The sequence below is a fragment of the Pongo abelii genome, chromosome 15 (genome assembly GCF_028885655.2).
Source record: "Pongo abelii isolate AG06213 chromosome 15, NHGRI_mPonAbe1-v2.0_pri, whole genome shotgun sequence".
NCBI classification, from domain to species: domain Eukaryota; kingdom Metazoa; phylum Chordata; class Mammalia; order Primates; family Hominidae; genus Pongo; species Pongo abelii.
The window spans coordinates 39153622-39177447 of NC_072000.2; the positions used below are offsets into that span (position 1 = coordinate 39153622).

The 23826-nt window shown below is 38.2% G+C and overlaps 1 pseudogene; it reads right to left on the reverse strand.

Moving 5' to 3' along the window:
• Positions 1 to 3829: 3829 nt before the first annotated feature.
• Positions 3830 to 6002, reverse strand: LOC100434586 (keratin, type I cytoskeletal 18-like; annotated as a pseudogene).
• Positions 6003 to 23826: the final 17824 nt, after the last annotated feature.

Consider the following 23826-nt stretch of genomic DNA (forward strand, 5'->3'; position numbering starts at 1 on the left):
CTTAGTTTGACTATCTTTTCCTACGCATCTTTCAAGATATAGCACAAATGTTCACTCCTCTGTGAAGCTTGAGGAACTGAGGGGAGTACTCCCATCTTAATGCTGTCGTAGGACTTTAAATGACTTTTATTATGGTACTTCTCATGTAATGCACTTAGCTATTTTCTTTCTCTTATGAGTGCAGGGATTGTGACTTATATGTCTTTTTATTTCCATAGTAGGTGTCCGATGAATTTTTGCTGAATGACTGTGAAAAAGAAGGTAATTTCAAATATTTTTAAAGTTTAGTATTTTTTAAACCTGATTATAGCACCAAGACCAACAAGAAGACTAGTATTTTCCTTTATAGGATTTTCTTTTCTGAAAAAATTGACTAACAAATCTGGTCAAGGCTAATATTGCCTATTTAAGCCCCATCATAGAAACCCAATTGGCATTATCTTATTAACATGGCATATATGACTGATGATCTGATCCTAAAACAGGCCTTCTTTCAGTTACTGTAGCTTTACCTACTCAGGATAAACTAGTAGGTAATAATCACTTTAAAAAATGCTCCAATGAAGTAGAAACTACTAATAGAGAAGTTATTTCAGGTAAAACTTGAAATTTCAAAGTTCAGTTATAAATTTATATTATGATTAATGATTTGCATGTATGTTTTATAATGGGAATGTTTCTCTTTCTTTTCTTTCCTTTTTTTTTTTTTTTTCTTTTTGAGACGGAGTCTCGCTCTGTTGCCCAGGCTGGAGTGTAGTAGCAGGATCTCAGTTCACTGCAACCTCCGCCTCCTGGGTTCAGGCGATTCTCATGCCTCAGCTTCCCGAGTGGCTGGGATTTCAGACGCCCGCTACCACGCTGGCTAATTTTTGTATTTTTAGTAGAGATAGGGTTTTGCCATGTTGGCCAGGCTGGTCTTGAACTCCTGACCTCAGGTGATCCACCCGCCTTGGCCTCCCAAATACTTTTTCTCTTTCTCTCCAAGTATATATGTTGTCTCTAATTGTGTAAAGAAAGGATAAAAGGCATTTTACTTTTAAATTTCAACACTACAGGCCAGACATGGTGGCACATTCCTGTAATCCCAGCACTTTGGGAGGCTGAAGTGGAAGGATCACTTCAGGTCAGGAGTTCCAGGCCAGCCTGGGTAACAGAGGGAGATCCCATCTGTATAAAACATAGAAGAAATTAGCCTGGCACGGTGGTGCACGCTTATAGTCCTAGCTACTTGGAAGGCTGATGCAGGAAGATCACTTGAGCCCAGGAGTTCGAGACTATAGTGAGCTATGATCATGCCACTGTACTCTAGCATGGGTGACAGAGTGAGACCTTGTCTCAAAAAAAAAAAAAAAGTTCAATACTATATGTCTTTATAGCAGGGATGATTTATAATTATGAAATGGAGTTATAATTATGAAATGAAACATAAGATTTTCAGCTTTAATTGATAGCACCAATTTATAGATCCTTGTAAATAACACAAAAAGTTATTTGTGTGGTACTCTTAATTTTAAGATGAACATTTGACATTAGAGAATATATAACTGTCCCTGTGTAAAACTGGCTTCTTTTCAAACTTACCTTTTGTTTCAATTATTAGTTGTGGTAAATCTCCCAAATGATTTGTAAATAGCAGGTATTAAGTGGTAAAATGCACTGAGCTAGGATCTGCTCAAGGCTAAATCTCTCCCTGTTCATTTAGAATAACACAAAACAAAAAACAAAACAAAACATACCAAGCAGAAAGACCGGGAGCGGTGGCTCATGTCTGTGATCCCAGCACTTTGGGAAGCCTAGGTGGGCGGATCCCTTGAGCTCAAGAGTTGGAGACCAGCCGGGTCAACAAGGTGAAACCTCATCTCTACCAAAACAAAAACAAAAAACTCCACAAATATTAGCCAGACTCGGTGGTGCACGCCTGCAGTCCCAGATACTGGGGGGCTAAGATGGGAGGATCACCTGAACCCTGAGAGGTTGAGGCTGCAGTGAACCGTGATTGCACCACCACACTCCAGCCTGGGTGACAGAGTAAGACTGTGTCTCAAAAGAAAAAAAAAAAAAAAAAAGAGAAAGATACAACTACTTAAAGAACATCCCAGCAAGAGATATATTTGACCTGTTCTGTTAAAGAGATCCAACGGGTTTGGGAGTGGATAGGACAATCAAATCATTTTCAAAATAAGTCTTTAATGTAATTTTAATACATTTATTTCTATTGCTATAATCCCAGACGTTCTTTAATTCTGTTTCAAACAGCTGTCTGTTAGTGTATTTTCTTCTTTTTAGGACCTACCATAAACTTAAAAATTGAGCTGTTTTGTCAATCAGCATCTGTTAAACTCTGGGTCTATATTTCAGTAAATGTGCTTCTGTTTAACTATCTTTTTACAGTCATAAGAGAAATAAACATATAAAATAAATGCATCTCAATGCATAGCTGTGCAGGAGTACAGATGTTTTATTAATGAAAATGAATCCAGCTTTTTGTAAGTCATGGCAGCAATATAACATTTCATTGTTTGGTTCTGTGCTAGACAGTCCCTGCTGTTTCCACATAGAAATTCCTGTAATGCTTAATGGACATCTGGAAGAATTCAGCCAATTAATCGAATTCATGTAGGAGCTAGGCTAATGGCTGTCTGAAAGGCAGATTACATTAAATCAAACTTGCAATATGAATGAAAGCACTTAATCATACATGCAACATTCATTAGATGCGACACAGCAAGTGTTTTGATTACTTTAATGAAAGATCAGGTAAAGTGCATCAGCTGAACAGATTGAAAAGACAGCATGCTTACAAATGTTTGATTATGCTGAATATCAACAGAAACAGTGCCAGTAATTTATAGCAAAACATATTTGTAAGTGTCTAGAGCTGGTGAACTCAGTGAAATTCGAAGCCCATGCTCAAAACAATAATTAATAGCCATATATGATAAAACTTTAATCAGCTGTCAGGAAAAGAGACAGATTGCCAGAAGTTTAGTAATTTATAGTCACTGGGTGCCTTCATATTTTGAATGGCTTGAAATATCTTTGAACCTCAATTTCATTTACTTTGAGGTACACAGTTCTTGAGTCATAAGGTGTTACTATACTAAAAACACTGTACTAAAAGAGGAATTAAATTTGTATGTTGGGCTTTAAAACCTCATGCCAGGAATTAAAATGCTATTCTTAATAGTTGTTTCTGCCTATTTCATGAATATTTCCACTTTTTCCTTATTAATTATCTCATCGATTTTTCTCTAATATTCTACAGAAAGAAAGGCTAAAAAGTACATTTTCTAGATAATAATATTATAAGTCTTGTAATATAGCAAATGCTATTTGCAGCTTTTTGGATAAAATAAAAAAGATATAGCAGTGGTCCCCAACTTTTTTGGCACAAGGGACTGGTTTCATAGAAGACAATTTTTCCATGGATGGGGTGGGGGTGGGAGTGGTTTTGAGATGAAACTATTCCACCTCAGATCATCAGGCATTAGATTCTCATAAGGAGCACCAACCTAGATCTCTCACAGGTGCAGTTCACAACAGGGTTCGTGCGCCTAGGTGAATTTAATGCTGCTGCTGATCTGATAGGAGACAGGGCTCAGGTGGTAATGCTCGCTTGCCTGCCACTCAATTCCTGCTATGTGGCCTGGGTCCATGACCCTGGGGTTGGGGACCCCTGAGATAAAGGATATATGTATCCTTTTATATTTCATATATTAAATAATTATTTTATAATTAATAAAATTATAAAATGTATATTTTACATAATTTTCCATATGTGTGTGTATATATATATATATATAAAATTTCCTTTCTGTTTTCTTTTTTTTTTTCCCCCCAGAGATGGGGTGGGTCTCATTATGTTCCTTAGGCTGGTCTTGAATTCCTGACCTCAAGTGATCCTCCTGCCTCAGCCTCCCGTGTAGCTGGGATTACAGGTGTCAGCCATCACACCCAGCTTTCTTTCTTTTTTTCTTTTTTTTGAGATGCAGTCTTACTCTGTTGCCCAGGGACCGGTAGTTGGTAAAGAAGGTGGTGGAGCAAGTGGAGAGCGCAGTGGCACAGCCTCTGCTTACTGCAGCCTTCACCTCCCAGGTTCAAGTGATCCTTCTGCCTCAGCCTCCCCAGTAGCTGGGACTACAGGCGTGCACCATCACACCTGGGCTAATTTTTATATTTTTAGTAGAGACAGGGTTTCACCATGTTGGCCAGGCAGGTCTTGAACTCCTGACTTCAAGTGATCCACCCGCCTCGGCTTCCCAAAGTGCTGGGATTACAGGTGTGAGCCACCGTGCCTGGACACCCAGCTTTCTGTAAGAACTTTTAATACTAGACAGGACTGACTTTAAAGGTGGTGGAAACCACTTTTTTTGGGTTTAACAGGACTTTTTTTTTTTTAACCTCTGAACTTTTTATTGGCTTCCTGTTCCCCAAAGGGTATCCTGTTTCTGCTGGCTCAGTGTCTCAGAACTTCGGTGTCATTGGTCTCAGACACTACTTTGCCATCCACTATCCTGCAGGTGGTGGTCTTGTGGATGGTTTGCATGGAGTTGCTGCTGTCCAGGGCATCATCAAGATTGAAGTCCTCCCTGTCTTCCAGCAGGCAGTAGTAGGTGGTGATCTCAGCCTCCAGCTTAGTTTTGATGTTCAGCAGGGCCTCATACTTCTGGGCCTGGTGCTGCCCCTCTGCCCGTGTCTGTGCCAGCAAGACCCCATTGAGCTGCTCCGTCTACATGGGTAACGTGCCTCTACCTCTCTCAGGCTGTTCTGCAAGCTGAGCTTCAAATTTCTCATTGGGTCCAGGTCGATCTCCAAGGACTGGACTGTATGTCTCAGCTCCATGAGTGTATTCTCAGCAGCTCCAATCTCGGTGAACTGCGTGGTGACCACTGTGGTGCTCTTCTCAAACTGCTGGGACCAGTAGTCTAGTTCCCCTCAGTTCTTCTGAGCCAGCTTGTCATACTGGGCCCGGATGTCTGCCATGATCTTGCTGAGGTCCTGAGATTTAGGCGCATCTACCTCCCCAGTCAACCCAGAACTCGCAATCTGGGCTTGTAGGCCTTTTACTTCCTCTTTGTGGTTCTTCATGAAGAGCAGCTTCTCCTCGAGAACATCCATCTCTGTCTCCAGCTGCAGCTGAGTGACATTGGTGTCATCAATGATCTTGTGGAGCCCATGGATGTCGCTCTCCACAGACTGGCACATGACCAGTTCTGTCTCATACTTGACTCTGAAGTCATCAGCAGCAAGATGGGCACTGTCAATCTGCAGAACGATGCAGGCATGGCTCACAGTATTTGCAAAGATCTGAGCCCTCAGATCCTTGATGTTCTTGAAGTAATGCCCCCAATCTCTGACTTGGGGCCCCTTCTTCTCCAGGTGCTCCTGGATTTTGCTCTCCAGCTTCCAATTCTTGGTCTCCAGGCTCCTCACTCTGTCCAGGTAGTAGGCCAGGGAGTCGTTCAGGCCTTGCATGGTCTCCTTCTCATTCTGGATGCCCTCCACTCCTGCCAGACCCCTGGCCATCCCCACAGCCAGGCCCCCAGGCCCCCAGACCCCAAGCTGCCCCAGAAACTGGTGGAGTGGGACATGGAGATCTGGGAGCCCAAGCCCCTGGCACCTGCATAGATGTTGGCCATGCTGCTGACTGGCAGGGCGCCATAGCTTGGCGGCTTGATAGAGCCCAGGGACTGGTAGTTAGTAGAGAACGTGGTGGACCAAGTGGTGAAGCTCATGCTATCCAGGGAGGAAAGCGAGAGGGCAGGACTCAGATTTTGCTGAGGTCCAGAAGGACTGGTTTTTGTCTCTCTAGAGTGATATAAGTGTGATTCTGAAAACAGGGAAATGGACAGAGGATCTTTCAAGTCCTTTTTAGATGTTTTCTTCAACTCAAGCCAATGAATATGCATTAAGCACTCAATTGTTTTAGGTGCTATGGGTTATATCAAGATGTGAGATAGATGGTTGTAGCTATAAGGAGTTTATAATACTCTGTTCACCAAAACGACACAAAGAAAAATTAAAGCAACAGCAAAAACAAACAAGAGAACAACACAATGTAGAATATATTCAAGAAGTAGAATGTAAAGTGCAGATTTATAAATTCTGTAGAAAATTAAAGAGCTAAAATAATGAGGAAGTTTGCATTTGAGCTGCTTAATTTACTTGATAAGATATATACTTTAAAAGAATTAAAATTTCATTATTCTAGAATTAAGTATGTCTTAGTCTGTTTGGCTGCTATAACAAAATGCCATGCACTGGGTAGCTTTCAAAAAACAGATTTTTTTTTTTTTTTGTCACACTTCTGGAAGCTGGGAAATCCAAGATCGACTCCAGTAGACTCAGTATCCACTGAGGCCCCACTCTCTGGTTCACAGATGGAGATGGTGTCTTTTAGCTGTATCCTCACAAGGTGGAAGGGATAAATGAGTTCCCTTGGGCCTATTTTATAAGGGTACTAATCCCATTAAAAGGCTCCACCCTCATGACCTAATCACCTCCTAAAAGGCCTTACCTCCTAATACCATCACCTGAGGCGTAAACATTCAGATCATAGCAAAGCATTAGTGAAAAATCTATGAATACTGTTTTGTTTTCTTACAGAGATTTAAAACATTGAGTGTTTCTCCAAGCACTTTTCAAACATCAAATTGTACAACACATTTGTAGGTTAAATGAGTTGACTGTTTTTACAGCAGGCTAGAAATTCTTTCTCCTAATTTCCTCCCATTATACACACATTCACAAAAAGGGAAAGAAGAACTAGCTGGCTCAGAATATGACCATTGTTTATAGTTTACCCACCAAATAATTCTTTTTCTACCTATGACCTCTTGAACCCTAGTAACATACTAAGAATATAACTAAAAGGAAAGCCTCATGCAATGCTACTTAAGCCTTCCTAAAACATTTAGCTCAGTTACTTCAAAATGTTCACATTGTTAGTTACTTAAACTATATAATCACACATCATATAACATATTTTTAGTTAATGGACCACATATACAATGGTGATCTCATAAGCTTATAATACCGTATTTTTACTGTTCCCTTTCTATGTTTAGATTGCCTACAGTATTCAGTACAGTAACATGCTGTACAGGTTTGTAGACTAGGGACAATAGGCTATACTATATAGTCTAGATGTGTAATAGGCTATACCATCTAAGTTTGTGCACAAAGATGAAATTGCCTAACAATGCATTTTTCAGAATGTATGCACTTCGTTAAGTGATACATGACTGTAAAGTAAAAAACAGCAGCCCAGCGTGGTGGCTCACACTTGTAATCCCAGCACTTTGGGATGCTGAGGCAGAAGGATCAAGACCACCCTGGGCAACATAGTGAAACCCCATTGCTACAAAAAATAAATAAAATTAGCTAGGTGCAGTGGTCTACACCTGTAGTCCTAGCTACTCAGAAGGCTGAGGTGGGATGATTGCTTGAGCTCAGAAGTTTGAGGCTGCAGTGAGCTATGATAATGCCACTGGACTCCAGCCTGGGCAACAGAGCAAGACCCTGCCTCTAACAGAAAAACAAAAGAAATGGCATTGTTGTTCTGAACTCTCTGCTCTGTCTCATTTATTTGTCCCATCTCTTATTATAAATGGTTAAATAATCTCAGAATTTCAAGTTGTTAATGCTCTGTTTGGAAATGTAATAATTATTTGTATTAGCTCAAGTAGGTAGAAATAAACTAAAAGACTTTATATTTCTCTCCACTAGCAAACCCTCACCCTATTTCTTTGTCCGATTGATCAAGAACTGTCACTTCAAATATGTTTTTAATCTCTTTTGGAGCATAAAGTTTGATGTCATTCACCATGGAGAATCCTCCTATGATGGGATTTCACTAATAATAATTCCTGTATGTCAGTTTATTAGTCTTCCTATCTATCCAGTTATCTTATTTGTCTGTATCTTTAATTTTTCTAAGATGTCTTCTATGAATTTTTTCCTCAAGTAGTTTACTGGGAAAAAGTAGCTATATGTATCTACTCCCATTTGGATTTGTGATAATCTTTTCCAGAAATTTGTGATCATATGTAAGATGCCTGAAAGACTTTTTCCATCTAAAATATAGTCTTTTATATTCCTCCAATTATTATTATTATTTTTTGAGACGGAGTCTCCCTCTGCCTCCCAGGTTGGAGTGCAGTGGTGCAATCTCGGCTCACTGCAAGCTCTGCCTCCCAGGTTCACGCCATTCTCCTGCCTCAGCCTCTCAAGTAGCTGGGACTACAGGTGCCTGCCACCACGCCTGGCTAATTTTTTGTATTTTTAGTAGAGACAGGGTTTCACCGTGTTAACCAGGATGGTCTCGATCTTCTGACCTCATGATCCACCCGCCTCAGCCTCCCAAAGTGCTGGGATTACAGGTGTGAGCCACCGCGCCCGGCCCAATTATTTTTTAAAAAGAGAATCTCAGGGTGAAGAGGCAGAGTTACTATGCATCCTTTCATCTGTGTCTAAGGACTGCCCATTTTTCCAGATTTCTGAAATAAAACATTACTCCAGTGTAGAGTGTATCATTTAGTACTAATTCCTACACAGAACCTACAGGAATAAGGTGGGGATTTTGTAATCAGATCAAATGTTTGCCTCATTGCACTCTTTCTTATTTAAACTGGCTAGATAATCCAAGGACTTGTGATATCTAGAGATTCTCTTTCCCGAAGAGCATCTCTATGACAAAAGTGGAAGGCATTTTATTTCAAACTCAGTGGTCTTATTATTCTTGATTTATAATTCTTTTACCAAAGGTTTCACCCTCAAGAGTGAGATAGGATAGAGAAAGTTGTCATTTCCTGCCTAGGCAATGAAAAGACTCCTTGTTGTTCAATATATTAGGCTTTCCCTTGGGCTGTTTTCAGTAGTGTTTCATCTTTATTTTGGTTAACATAACTCTTCAGTTGCTCATTTTCAAAAATTTGCATGATGTGTTTTCTAATAATAATAATAATAATAATAATACCTTTTATTGAGGTATTATCTACATTGGGCCAGGTATGTGTAGTATTATTTACAGTAAATGATCTTCGCAACTTTCCAAGGAGAATTTTTCTTTAAGGATGAAGATATAGAGGTTCAGAAAGGTTAGGTAAATCACTCCATGTAACACAGCTAGCAAGTTGCCCAGCCAGCTGGATCTGTCTAGCTTTAAGGCCTCTCTAGCTAACTAATTTACTCAACATCATCCTTTTATCGTGTACTTTGTGTATTCCTTTATTTAATTTGAATTGTGTGCTTTCATTATGTACTTTGATGCATTCTAAGAGTACCTTTCTGAAGAAATAGTTGTATAATAGCAAAGGGGCACATATCTTTAAATCTTACAATGGAATCCTCTATTAGCAGCTCCAGAGAGAAAAGTTCAGTCAAGATTTGGCTTGAAGATAATAAAAATGATCCAGATTAACTTCTAGGCCTTGTCAGGCAATTCTCAATATTGAAATTACTTTAAATTTGGAAATAATGGGCAGCAGCATATTTAGGCTCAGTTCAATTTGGCTCCAATGATTCTTCAGTACAGCTATCTTAGAAAGTATATTTAGTTTTATTTAATTACTTTGAATCATGTATTGAATACTTACTATAACTAAAACATTTTGTTGTCCTGATGTAGTGGCTCATGCCTGTAATTCTAGCATTTTGGGAGGCCAAGGCAAGTGGATCATGAGATCAGGAGTTCAAGACCAGCCTGGCCAAGATAGTGAAACCCCGTCTCTACTAAAAATACAAAAATTAGCCAAGTGTGGTGGTGGGCACCTGTAATCCCAGCTACTAGGGAGGCTGAGGCAGGGAAAATTGCTTGAACCTGGGACGTGGAGCTTGCAGTGAGCCGAGATGGCACCACTGCACTCCAGCCTGGGTTACAGAACGAGACTCCATCTAAAAAAAAACCAAAAACCAAAAAACAAAACCCCAAAAAACCAACAACATTGTGCTAGGTACTTTGTGGATAGACCCAGTCACTTCTCTCAAGGGTGTTCACAATTTAATGAGAGATAATATATTCATTAATACAAATATGTAACTGGGGGATAGAGAACATAAATATAAGGTCACAGAGTGGCATATAGTGGCAATAGTGTTCAATAATGCCCTATGAAGTCTTAAATTATGAATTAGTATTTGGGAGGCTCCTTGGTTGTAAGATTAGACTATATCCAGGTGTGTTAGCTATAAAACAGATCATACTTGACTCGGTTCATGGAAGCAATGATTCTATGGTAGTGAAACCAAAAGGGGCTCACAAAGAAATAAAAATAGAAGAAGTTGAAGGAAATAAAACTAAATTTTCAACATTCAATAGCATAATATTTCTTCTTAACAGCCAAACGATAGCAACAAAACAAAAAAGAAAATGGCCAATTTGAAAGGAACTGGAAGAACAGATGACAATACAGTTTTTATTTCCATTAACCCTCACATCTAAGGTTTCTAAAGTACTTTACAAAAGATTATGCCTCACAATATCTTTATGAGTGAGGCAAGTGTTATTATCTCCATATAAAGGTGGGAAAAAGAAGGCACAGAGGTTTGCTTCTTTTATGCCAAGTGAGGCCAAATATTTTGTGGAGTATTTGAAATGAAACTTGAAAATAGAGAAGCAAAGAGAGAGAAGGCTGCAAGAATTTGTAATTGAGGGGCATAATTTCACACCACATAAGTGTCTAGAGAACGTTAATATAGTGAATCTTCATTTCCAGTGAAGTGGAATGAAAGCCTTGAATTGCTTCAATGCACCATGTTGTGCAAATAGCAATTTCAGTTTCAGAAAATCCTCCACTCATGGTAAAGTTGTTCAGTGAAAATGGTCATGATGAGGCTTTCTCACATAATTGTCCAATATATGCTCGTAGTTGTACCCTACACACACACACACACACACACACACACACACACACACCCTTACTCGAAATATTAAATATTTATGGGGCATTGTGTAGACTCTTGAAATACACTAATGGATATCTAATATGTTTTACGTCCACTATGTTACTCATTCACAGATTTCTTTTTCTTCCCCCAACTTGTCTTTTTATCTACTGCTTTTCTGTGTTCTCTTTTGTTGTCACTTTCTTTAGGGGGTTCTGCCCAGGGAAGATAGATATAATAGCTCAGTAAGAATAAATATTGTAGTCCTAGTTTCTTATTTATTCACCTATTTAGACAGGGTCTTGCTCCCATCACCCAGGCCGGAGTGCAGTGGCCTGATCACAACTCACTGCAGCTTGGACTTGCGCGGCTCAGGTGATTTTCCCACCTCAGCCTCCCGAGTAGCTTGGACCACAGGCATGTGCCACCATGCCCAGATAATTTTTGCACTTTCAGTAGAGATGGGGTTTCACTACATTGCCCAGGCTGGTCTCAAACCCCTGGCCTCAATTGATCTGCCTGTCTTGGCCTCTCAAAGTATTGGGATTACAGGCGTGAGCCACCGCACCCGGCCCTAGTTTTTTATTTATTAAAAATCCTATTAATACATATTGATTTCCTTTAAGTAAAGACTTTAATTCCCAGCGAAAAACGTGGTGCTTACAGTTATTTGTTCTTTCACTTATATCTATTTTTTTTCAAGACGGGGTCTCACTCTGTCACCCAGGCTAGAGTGCAGTGGCACGATCATAGCTCACTGCAGCCTCAATTTCCTGGGCTCAAGCTACCCTTCTGCCTCAGCCTCACGAGTAGCTGGGACTACAGGAGCATACCACCTTCCCAGGTTTTTTTTTGTCACCCAGGCTGGAGTGCAGAGGCATGATCACAACTTACTCCAGTCTCAACCTCGCAGGCTCAAGAGATCCTCGTGCCTCAGCCTTCAGAGTAGCTGGGATCACAGACATGCACCACCATGCCCGGCTTATTTTTATTATAATTATTTGTAGAGGCGAGGTCTCCCTATTTTACCCAGGCTGTTTTTGCTGTTGTTGTTTAGCAGAGATGAGGTCTCACTAAGTTGCCTGGGCTTGTTCTTATATTTTTTCAATCAAGTGGTTGAAGTTGAAACCTTTAAAAAGTTAGGTTGTCTATCAATAAGCTGCTGACCAAACTAGGAAAAACCTATTGATTTTGACAGCAAGTTAGGACTTTTTAAGCAGTGGAAATGAATTGAATGTTAATGAATATACCATGTGGCTCTTGTCTTAATTAACTAGCACTCTAATTCTTGATCCATAAAAGATTTGAGATAACAATGCTGCTTTAATTGTTAAACAAGTTTCAAAGGTTAATCACAATTAACCTTTTCAGGGAGCAAATCAGTTTCTTTATTCATAATAGATTTTATAATAATAGAAATTATCAAAGCTGCTTACATAAGTTTCAACTATATTTTGAAGTTACAATGTACTATTTAAGGAATTATGTTTAAATATAGTGGTAAGTCTTTCTTGACTGGTCTTGGGGAAAATTAAGTCCTGGTACTTTTAGGAATCCATTGTGTATAACAAATGAACTTCTCTCCTGTGTATCTAGAATGGCACTAGAGTTATGTGCCATCCTTGGGAGAAGTGAGAAAATAGTCAAGTAATTTTCTGTGTACTGTAGTTCAGATGAGAAATCTTGGTTTAGAATGTTAAAGTTTTAAGGTTCTCTTGGTTTAGCCTTCTTGGGTTTCTACTGTCTCTTAACAACCTCCTCTACCTAGCAAAACATCAACAACAAATAAGCTTTTGGGGAAATCTGCTTATTGTAAAGCATTAACACCCTTTACATATGAGCACCATAGATACAATGTAGCAAGGCAGGAAAAGGTTTTATTACTGACAGGCAACTCTGTTAGACAATAACAACCAGGCTAATATTCTAATTACCCCATGTAAGGTCCCCAGAGAAACATAAAGGAAGTAAAGGAAATGTAGCCGAGATTTTCAATCCTGCTCTCTCACAATAATACTGTCCTCTTTAATAATCATTTCCAACACACTCCCGCCAAAACACTGTACTTAATGTCTTCCACTAAATTAGCATGGTTGATATTTAAGCAGAAAAAATAAAAGAACAAGAAATATGTTATAATTTATTCTATGAGCTATCACGTCCTTAATTAAAAAAGAATTTACCAACAAAAACAGTTAAGATTAGAGGATACAATGATTTAATGTTATAGATAATTTCCTCTAGTCTGCTCATGTTTCTCCTGGGTTTTGATTCATTCATTATTGGATAGAGAAACTAACTATTAGTAAAGGAGATACTTGTAGTGAGTAAATAATGACAGTCTTTTTAAACTTATTCTATTTATGCTGCCTTGTAGTATCCTCTCTCAAGTTACTGTTTCGTGAACTATGTGCATTTGGTGCTACAAATGCTGATCAAAATGGCTCCCAAGCAAAAAATTTACACGTACATTCTCCCAGTGGGCAAATTATTCCCTGGGTATTATAACTGAGTGTTAAAATCTGGGTTGGTTTGGTTGTTTTAAACATTTATAACAAAAGTTGAACATCGGGGAAACTGTATATGTCAGTTTAGGCTGAGCCTGGTTGAAATTAAAACATAGGAGTATCATCAAGGTTATAGTGAGCTGTGATCATGCCACTGCACTCCATCCTGGGTGACAGAGCAAGACCCTATCTCTTAAAAAATGGAAAAAAAAAGATACAGGAATACCAAAGGGAAGTAGGTTGTTCATCTCCCCTGGAAATAACGCTTTGTAAATCAATTAAATTTGTTAGCTAGTTAGTTAGCCTAGGGCCTTTTTGATTTTCCCAAAGTTAACATACAGTTTAAGGCAAATGTTACTTATGGAAATAAGCCACAGACTACAAAAGCCCTCATATAAATGTAAAAGAAATAGCATCAACAAATTTACCCATTTTGTGTAATGATACGGTAAGCAATGAATAGAGTTTTTGTTCATTTACCTTGAAATACCAGACAACTATCATTTTTCTTGGATGAAGCACAATGATCATTCTGGTGTAGTATAATATATAACAATTTTTCTAATGAAATAATTTCATATCCAGTGTATCTCATTATTAACTTCTGATATAAAACTCAATTTTAACTAAATCTAACTATGTAGCATGGAATCCAGTGTTAGTGTGTCCTATAAGTACATATGAAAGAAATATTCTTTGTTTTGGCCTACATTTCCTATTGATGTAACAAAACACAACTTATGACATCCAGTATAATGATTTAGGTAATAATGTCACCAGTTAAAACTATGACATTGATATAATACATAGTTTCAGTTAGTTATCAGATACAAATCTTCAGGAAACTAGGCTTTATTGGTTCAGATACTTGCCTGCTTGCTTCACAGAACACTTTGTTAAGTGAAAGGAAAAATAATGTCTCCAATTGAAAAACAGAGGGAGTTTGGGGCTGGCAGAATGCAATTGCCCAAGTTAGAGGGAACCAAATTGATCTGAAATCATTTAGATAACAATGTGATGGGCAGAGGACAGCATTTGTTTATGAAGACAAATCATGCCAGGCAAATCTGATTTATTTGGTCTTATAAAATTACTCAACAAGTTTGTGGATAAAGAAAACTCCATGGACAAACAATATATCTAAATGTTTGTAAAAGCCTTTGATGTGGGTCTGCATGAGATTAAGATAATTGAAATGCTGGGAAGATATTGCCTGGATAACAATGCAATGGTGTAGTTATCAGATTTAAAACAGAATAATCATAAAAAATAGATCATAATATTTAACTGATATATTTGGCAGAAGACCATAAAAGAGCTAGTATCTTTATAGGTCAATATGGTAAGCAAGTATGAAAATGACTTAGTCCAAAAAATTAGCTTACTCTTTCTTCAGGAGGTACACATATCATAAGCAAAAATTATTTCAAAATGTTTTACTACTTGTCCAAAATGAACTATTACTTTATTTTGGCCTTTACTTAATAAAATTTGGAATCTATGATGTCTGCTAAAAGCATTAAAATAGGTAAGTTTGATAAATGTGTAAAGCATAGTAAAATTCAATGAAAAGCTTACATAGGTTTGTGAATAAATTCCTTTGTAGATTTTTAAGAACTGAGAGATAATTTAAAAGAAAATAGCTAGAGTAGTAGTAATAGTTTTGGGAGAGATAGTAACTAATTATAAGTAAAAATTAAGAAAAGAGAATTTGGAAGGAAAAAGGAATACACTTTGATGCATTTTAAAGTCTTACTGGCTAGGCACAGTGGCTCACGTCTGTGATCCCAGCACTTTGGGAGGTGGGAGGATCGCTTGAGCCTACAAGTTTGAGACCAGCCTGGTCAAGATAGGGAGACCCCATCTTTACAAAAAAAAATTTAAAAATTAGCCAGGTATGGTGGCTCGCCCCTGTGGTCCCAGTTACTGGGGAGGCTAAGGTGGAAGGATCACTTAAGTCTGGGAAGTCAAGGCTTCATTGAGCCATGATTGTGCCACTACACTCCAGCCTGGGTGACAGGGTTAAGACTCTTTCTCAATCAGTCAATCAGTCAGTCAGTCAATTGTCAAATGGGAAAAATACTTTATGTATCCACAGGGGTATGTTAAAATATTTAGCAATATTATGAAATGGTTACTATCCAATCAGAACTGATAATGGCCATAGAGCTGGAGCAGGGCCCTAGAGCCCCACTGGTATGTTGGGCGTTAACTCTTTAGCTGACAGATAGTGGGTAGTGAAGAGGCTACAATAACTGACCAGAGTCAAGGGGAAGAGCATTTGGAAAGGTAGTGGTTATTTGCTAATGTTATGGAAGTATTTAAATATTTTAATAACTGAAATGGTTTTTTCTGGTGGAACCAGCTATATAATAGACAAAGGACTCTGAGAAAAATAAACAGAAAATTTGAATAGATTAAATTACAAGGAGTAAAATTACAATTTCAATAAATAGATTATAAGATGTTAAACCTCATTAATAATAAAATACAAGTTTATTTTCACAAAACAACACTTTTATTTATTTATTTTTTTGAGATGGAGTCTCACTCTGTCACCCAGGCTGGAGTGCAGTGGCGCTACCTCGGCTCACTACAACCTCCTCCTCCCGGTTTCAAGCAATTCTCCTGCTTCAGCCTCCCAAGTAGCCGGGACTACAGGCGAGCGCCACCATGCCCAGCTAATTTTTGTAGTTTTTGTAGAGACAGGGGTTTCACCATGTTGGCCAGGCTGATCTTGAACTCCTGACCTCAAGTGATCTGCCCACCTTGGCCTCCCAAAGTGCTGGGATGACAGGCGTGAGCCACCGTGACCGGCTACACTTTTTACTTATCTTACTGGCAATATTTTTTCTCATGTTTGACAGAACATAGTTGAGAGAACAGGAAAAGTGGCACTCCTATGCTGCCTGCTGACAGAAGTATAAATAGGCACAATCATTGTGAAGGATAGCTTTGTAATAATTATCAAAAACTTTTAAAATGTTGTTCTGATTTAATGGTTCTGGTAATGTTAGGCTAAATTAAGCAGATAAATCCTCCTAGTGAAAATAACTAACAGAGCTGGATTTTAAAAATATTCTTAAAGCATAAAAGAGTGTGAAAGATAGTAAGGACTTACTAAAGGTGAAGGAAAAATGGGAACCCATATGTGGAGACTGTTCTGCCCTGAGGAAATTTTCTGACTCATGACAATTAGAATCTTCATTCTGGTAGACTTGCAGGGCAAGGGAGACAGAAGGAAAAACCCAGGATGTGTATAAGATAGGAAATCTAATAGAAGATCTTCCCCAACAAGATACTGGGACTCCAAAGCCCTTGAGTATTTACCGCTTGTATTCAAATTGCCTGGGTCAGTGAATTTCAAGCCTTGAACTTGGGTTAAAGTAATTCTAGATTGGTAGTGCCAGAAGCAAATATAAATCCTCTTTGAAGTAAGACACCTTTATTATAGGCCTAAAATCATTTCTAGAAATAATTCTTCAAATGTAATGTTCAGCACCTAATAAAAAAAACCAGATACATAAGGAAACTAGATTAAACGGGCAAGTATCAGCAGAGACAATAGACAATAAAAACAGACTCACAAATACCTCAAATATTGAATTTATCAGACTCAGACTATAAAATAAGACTACAAAACAATTATGAAGAGTATGTTTAAAGACAAAAGACCAACTTGATGCTATCTACAGAGAACAGAAAACCACAAAGAGTAACGTAGCAGGTTTGACTTTGAAAAAAGAACCATATAGAATTTTATTGTGATTTTAAATATATTTTTATTTTATAAATAAAAATAAATTTTATAGCTAATTTTTTAAAATAAAAATTTAAAATCCAGGGCCAGGTGCGGTGGCTCATGCCTGTAATCCCAGCACTTTGGGAGGCCAAGGCAGGCAGATCACGAGGTCAGGAGATTGAGACCATCCTGGTCAACATGGTGAAACCCTGTCTCTACTAAAAATACACAAATTAGCTGGGTATGGTGGTGCACACCTGTAATCCCAGTTACTCGGGAGGCTGAGGCAAGAGAATCGCTTGAACCTAGGAGGTGGAGATTGCGGTGAGCCGAGATTGCACCACTGCACTCCAGCCTGGTGACAAAGCGACTCCGTCTCAAATAAATAAATAAATAATAAAATCCAACAGATTTTAAGTGTATAGTACATTAGACATACTTCAAGATTTAGTAAACCTGAAGAACATCAGAAGAAATATTCCAGAGGCAAGAAAAGAAAAGAAAAAAATATATATAAGAAGGAAAAAGACACAGAAGGTACAGTGAGAATGTCTAACATAGGTTTGGCCAGGGTTCTAGAAGGAGAAAAAAAGATAAAATAGAAGCAATTATCTGAAAAGTTAACTGCTGAGGATTTTTCAAACTGACATTACTTCAAAGCACTGATTTTTTTTTTTTTTTTTTGAGATGGAGTCTTGCTCTGTCGCCCAGACTGGAGTGCAGTGGCGTGATCTTGGCTCACTGCAAGCTCCGCCTCCCCGGTTCACGCCATTCTCCTGCCTCAGCCTCCCAAGTAGCTGGGACTACAGGCACCCGCCGCTATGCTCGGCTAATTTTTTGTATTTTTAGTAGACGGGGTTTCATCGTGTTAGCCAGGATGGTCTCGATCTCCTGACCTCATGATCTGCCCGCCTTGGCCTCCCAAATTGCTGGGATTACAGGCATGAGCCACCGCGCCCGGCCCAAAGCACTGATTTTAACAAGTCTTACAAACTGAAAGAATAATAAATGAAAAGAAATTCATACCTAAGTGTACTAAAGTGAAACTTCTTAAGACTGAAGACTAAAAACAAATATTAAAATAACTCAGGCCAGGTGTGGTGGCTCACGCCTGTGATCCTAGCAATTTGGGAGGCCGAGGCAGGCGGATCACCTGAGGTCAGGAGTTCAAGACCAGCCGAGCCAACACGGCAAAACCTTGTCTCTACTAAAAATACAAAAATTAGCTGGTGGTGGGCGCCTGTAATCCCAGCTACTCAGGAGGCTGAGGCACGATAATCACTTGAACCCAGGAGGCGGAGGTTGCAGTGAGCTGAGATGCCTCTGCACTCCAGCCTGGGCGACAAGAGCAAAACTCCATCTCAAAAAAAAGAAAAAAAAAAGAATCCGGAGAAAAGAAAATTACTTTCAAAAGAGCCCTAATATACTAACAGCTGACTTTCCACTAGTAAAAATGGGAAAGAATAGACAGTGGAATGTTATTTTCAGTGTGCTGAAACAAAACAGTTACTATAAAATAATGACATTTGAGATACACTAGAGGAGACACATTTTGCCACTATCAAATCTACAATGAAGGAAATTTTAAAGCATGTATTTCAGGTAGGAGGAGAATGATCTCACGTGAAAAGTCTTAGACACAAGGAATTAAGAGCAAAGAAAATGGAAAATGTGTAAGTAAATCCAGTGTTTAATGTATAAAACAATAATAATAGTCTTGTGGACTTTCAAAAATACAAAATTAAAATACACAACAATAGCATATAAATCAGGAAAGAATATATGGAGTTCAAGTGTTCTGACTTCCTTATATTATTAAATTTTGATAAATTAAAAATGTGTAATATAATTTTAAAAGTAATCAATAAAATAATAGAATATAATTTTAAACTGGTAAAGAGGAGGATTTGATACATAAAAATCAGATACCCGTCTAAAAGAGAACAAAAAGGAGAGAAGAAGAAATGTAATAGATCAGACAAATGAAAGCACTTTGGAAGATGGCATATTTAATTCTAAATATAGTAGCAAGAAATGTAAAAGGACTAAATGGTTCAGTTAAAGTTAAAGATTGACTGTTAAAAAAAATCCAACCACTAATAGGAGACACATTTGAAACATAATAATAAAGAAAGGTTGAAATTAAAAGGAAAATACATACCTTGTAAACACCAACGAAAGAAGGCTGATATGTCTAGAGGAAAACATCAGACAAAACACTTTAAGGCAGAAAGCATTAGTACAGATAAAGAGGGATACTTTATACTTATTAGAGGTTTCAATTAACCAAACGGATATTGTTTTTCATTCATATGAATCTTAAGACTATGAGAAAGTCTCAAGATTTTATACAGCAAAAGTTGAGAGACTACAAAGAGAAATAACATAAATTACCATATATATGTGGAGAGGTGGGCATAATATAAAACTTGGTATGTACAACTGCAAAATATACATTCTTTTCAAGCATGTGAATGGAATCTTAAATATAAATATAAATATATAGATATAGATAAAAATTGACATGGCTTTTCCCCCTTCCAGCCAGGTAGCAATTTTCATTATTCCCAAGTGTTCATTTGGAACACATATAACACATTATTTGTGTACATAAAAGCAGGTTAGATAGGCTCCACCCTTATGAGTTTACAAGCAATGCAAACACACCAATGTTGAGCACTGGTAAGAGCCAGTTCTGTAGAGGATACTAGTTTATCTCCTTTAATTTAACTCTCATCCTATTATGTCGGTATTATTATGCCTAATGTGGGGAAAAGAACTAAGACACAGAGATTGAGCAAAAATTTTAAGATCACCCCCCCACTTTTTTTTTTTTTTTTTTTTTGAGATGAAGTCTCACTCTGTCACCCAGGCTGGAGTGCAGTGGAGTGATCTTGACTCACTGCAACCTCCGCCTCCTGAGTTCAAGTGATTCTCCTGCCTCAGCCTCCTGGGTAGCTGGGATTACAGGCAAGTGCCACCAGGCCTGGGTAATTTTTGTATTTTTTGTAGAGATGGAGTTTCACCATGTTGGCCAGGCTGGTCTCGAACTCCTGACCTCAGGTGATCTGCCCACCTCAGCCTCCCAAAGCACTGGGATTACAGGCATAAGCCACGACGCCCAGCCGAAGATCACCTCTTTAGTAAATGACAGTGCTAGGATTTGAATGTACTCTTTATTAGCAATGAGCCAGCTCCAGAAAATACTTATTCGTTTCAGGCTGGAAGTAGGGAGGTAAGCATTCCTATCGAAGGATCTCTAATAATATTAGGAAGCTATCTTTGTACAGCACTGACAAACGTTTAAGTGTCTGCAATATAGTAGAATTACATATTGAGCCAAAGAAGTGGCTAAAATAGTTTGATGAGAGAGCTGTCTTAGAAGACAGAGTTAGTGCTAGTGACTCGGAATGTGAGAATGGCTGAGTGTAAAGAACTATCATGTACTCAGCATAAAGAAATTAAAAAGCCTCTTCTATTTGACATCTTATGCTATTGAAAATCCTTCTAGTTCAAGTTCACTATTTTCCCATTGCTTATACATCCTGAAGTGAATTTCAATCTCAACAGTCTTTCATGACCAAATGAAAGTCGTTATAAATTCCCTCTGCTTTCAAGTTTTTAGAATGTGTATTATCTATTTTACTGCTCAATACAGGGAGGAAAACATAGATAAGTATAATTATAGAGTGTATCAGTCAAATATTTAAATCTATTCAATATTTGAATAATTAGGCCCACTTCATCTTCTATCAACTGTTTTAATATCTGTTCACCTGAGCTTCACGCCTCAAGTCTCATCCCACTCTCTTACCTTCTCCACATCTTTCCCTCAGCCTCACAGCTGCATTGCTCCAACATAGCCGTTATAGTTATCTTTTCAAAGCAAATATTTGATTATATCATTTAAATGCTTTAAAAAAATCAGTAGCTTTCACTTAAAAATATCCGCACTCAATTTAGTGTGGTCATAATGGGCTTTGCAATCTTGCCCCAGTTTATCTTTCCAGTCTCAGCTTCTCCACGCCTTACACCCTCTTAGGACAAAAATAACAGACTGAGGCCCATTTATGGAGAATACTGTACTGTGTTGTCATGCCTATGTGACAAGAAACTGAAGCCAGAGAGGTTAAACAGCCTGTTTAAGTCACACAATAAGAAAATGGCAGAGCCGAGATTCAAACTCAGATCTCACTGACTCCAACTCATGGGCATAACCCAGTACACTACATTGCCTTCTTCTGTCTTTTACATCTTTTGTGAATTTTGTTTTAACCACATGAAACAAAATTAATTTTGAGCACATTAAATGGTGTGCATAATCACTACTGTCTTGCATCATAATTGGGTATAAAATATCAATCAGCCAGTGTCACAAGAAATTATTGTTATTTCTGAAGAATTTAGGGTTGCCATTAGTGTCAATAGTCTTCCTTCACCTCAGACACTTAATAATACCCTCTTTTCATTTAAGACTATGTGCCATGCATTGTGATAAGTATTTTATAAACACAATAACATGTAATGCCCAAAGTACCCTGTGAGATAATTATTTCTATTTCCATTTGTGATGAGGAAACTGAGGGTTAAAAAGGCTAAATTGCTTAAGATTAAACAGCTAGTAGTGGAGCTGGAACTCTACTGAACTCAAACCGTCTAACTTTAAAGCCTGTGCCCTCAACTAACTACCCTATACAACCTCCCTTTAAATGTCCTAGATTGAACTTCTCAGTAAACTGGATCCTATCCTGTACATCGTATTTTTGCCTAAAATTCCTTGTTTCCTAAACATGTAGTTTTCTCTTGCCAGTCTTATCTTTCCTACTAAGTAGCTGACCAGCTTCTTTCTGCTCCCATTCTTCTAGTATCCTGGGTACTAAACAGCTTAAAATAAGAGACTCCTGTCATGAACTGGGGTTTATTTTCCCCGTGGTAATGGCTTCAGAGGAAGAAAATGGCGGTGATCTAAGCCATGGGTCAAGTGGCTGAGGTGGGAAGAAAAGACTTCCAAGGGCATATGATACAAGAAACACTTTCCTATTCCTTTCATTTATCTGGGCTAAGATTCCCAAATGCCTAGGACCTAGAACTCCTTATGACTTTGTATACTTTCTTCTGTACTCAGTCAGGGTGGCCTTCAGGCCTGCAGGTTGCAGTAACAAGAAACTGTGATGCTTTTTTTTTGAACCTCGTAGCTTATGATTTTAGACATCAATTCATTTACATATGTCAGGCATTGATCTAGATACCAGATGAAAACGAAGCTGAGAACAAAACAAAGAACCTACCATCCTGGATTTTATAGAGACAACAGACAATTAACAAATACATAATACAGTGGCAAATGTGATAAATGCTATGAAGAAAAAGTAAAGGGACAGAAAATGATGAAGGTATCCTTCGGGCAGAAGAGAAAAAAAAGAAAATGATGAAAGGTGATGGTGGGTGAGGGCTGTTATTTTAGTTTGGTGGTCAGGGAAGATCTTTCTCAGGTGGTATTATTTGAGTAAAAATCCACAAATGAAGTTAAGAAACAAGATGTGAGCATATCTGAAGAAAAAACATTCTGGCAGAATAAGCAGCCTTGAGGTGGAAGGTATGCTTGTCATGTTTGAGGAAAATAAGGAGCAGTTAGATGGAGCAGATTGAATGAAGAAAAGAGTAGTGGGAGACGTGGTTTAAGAATATCCAGGGACCAAGCAGAGCTTTGGATTTTATTGTAAATGTGTTGGGAAGCCACTTGAAGATTTTGAACAAAAGAGTGAAAGAATCAGATTTATATTCTAATTACATCTTGCTGCTGAATAAAGTATACACTATAAGGAGGCAAGGATGGAAGGAAGTGACCACATAGAGTAACAGTGGTAGAGAATTTGAGAAGATTCAGATTCAGGAAATGCTTTGAAGATAGAGCTGATAAGAACTGCTAATGGATTGAATATGGGGTGTTTAGCTTTAACCCAAAGTCTTTGGGTTTTGGCTGAGGCAACTAATTGAATGAAGGTGCCATTTACTGGGATGAGGAAAACTGAGATGCGGATTAAGTTTAGGAGAGGAAATCAAGAGTTTGGTTTTAGATTTGTGAGAGACTGACTTTCAAGTTCCTGGGGACAATGGGCCTCTAGTAGCTGCAGCTGGTGTTAACCTTTTACAGGGACATCTCTAAGTGGAGGTTAGGGGGCAGAGAAACAGAAGAAATAAAGTTCCTTCTGAGTAATCTCCCAGATATTCAAGTGATAAAAAGCAGGTTAGTCATCTGAACCTGTCTTATACACACTGATTTCAGGGCAAGAAGAAGTCTCCTCTCTCTTCAAAAAATGTTCCGATTTCTATTGTCTCAAAATTTCTGAATTTAAATTAAATGTATCTTGCAATTAGAGAAAGCATAAAATGTAGAGCTTGAGAGACAATCCAGTGCGTATGAGTTTTTACCAAAGTATAACTGAGAGCAAATGAAGGTCCTGAATGTTTAATCTTTTTGTGAAGAGAAAAGAGGTAGATATTAAATAAAACAAAGATTTTATAATCTTGCTTTGGCACTGCCCTATTTATCATAATTTTTAAGTGAGAAACTACAGAAAGAGTGTTTGTATCTTGAAGAATCATCTAAGTTTATACCCAAGGGGGGATTACGCATTTAAATTCTTTCTCTTCCCCACATTTTAATCCTTTCTATCTTTTAACCCTTAGTCT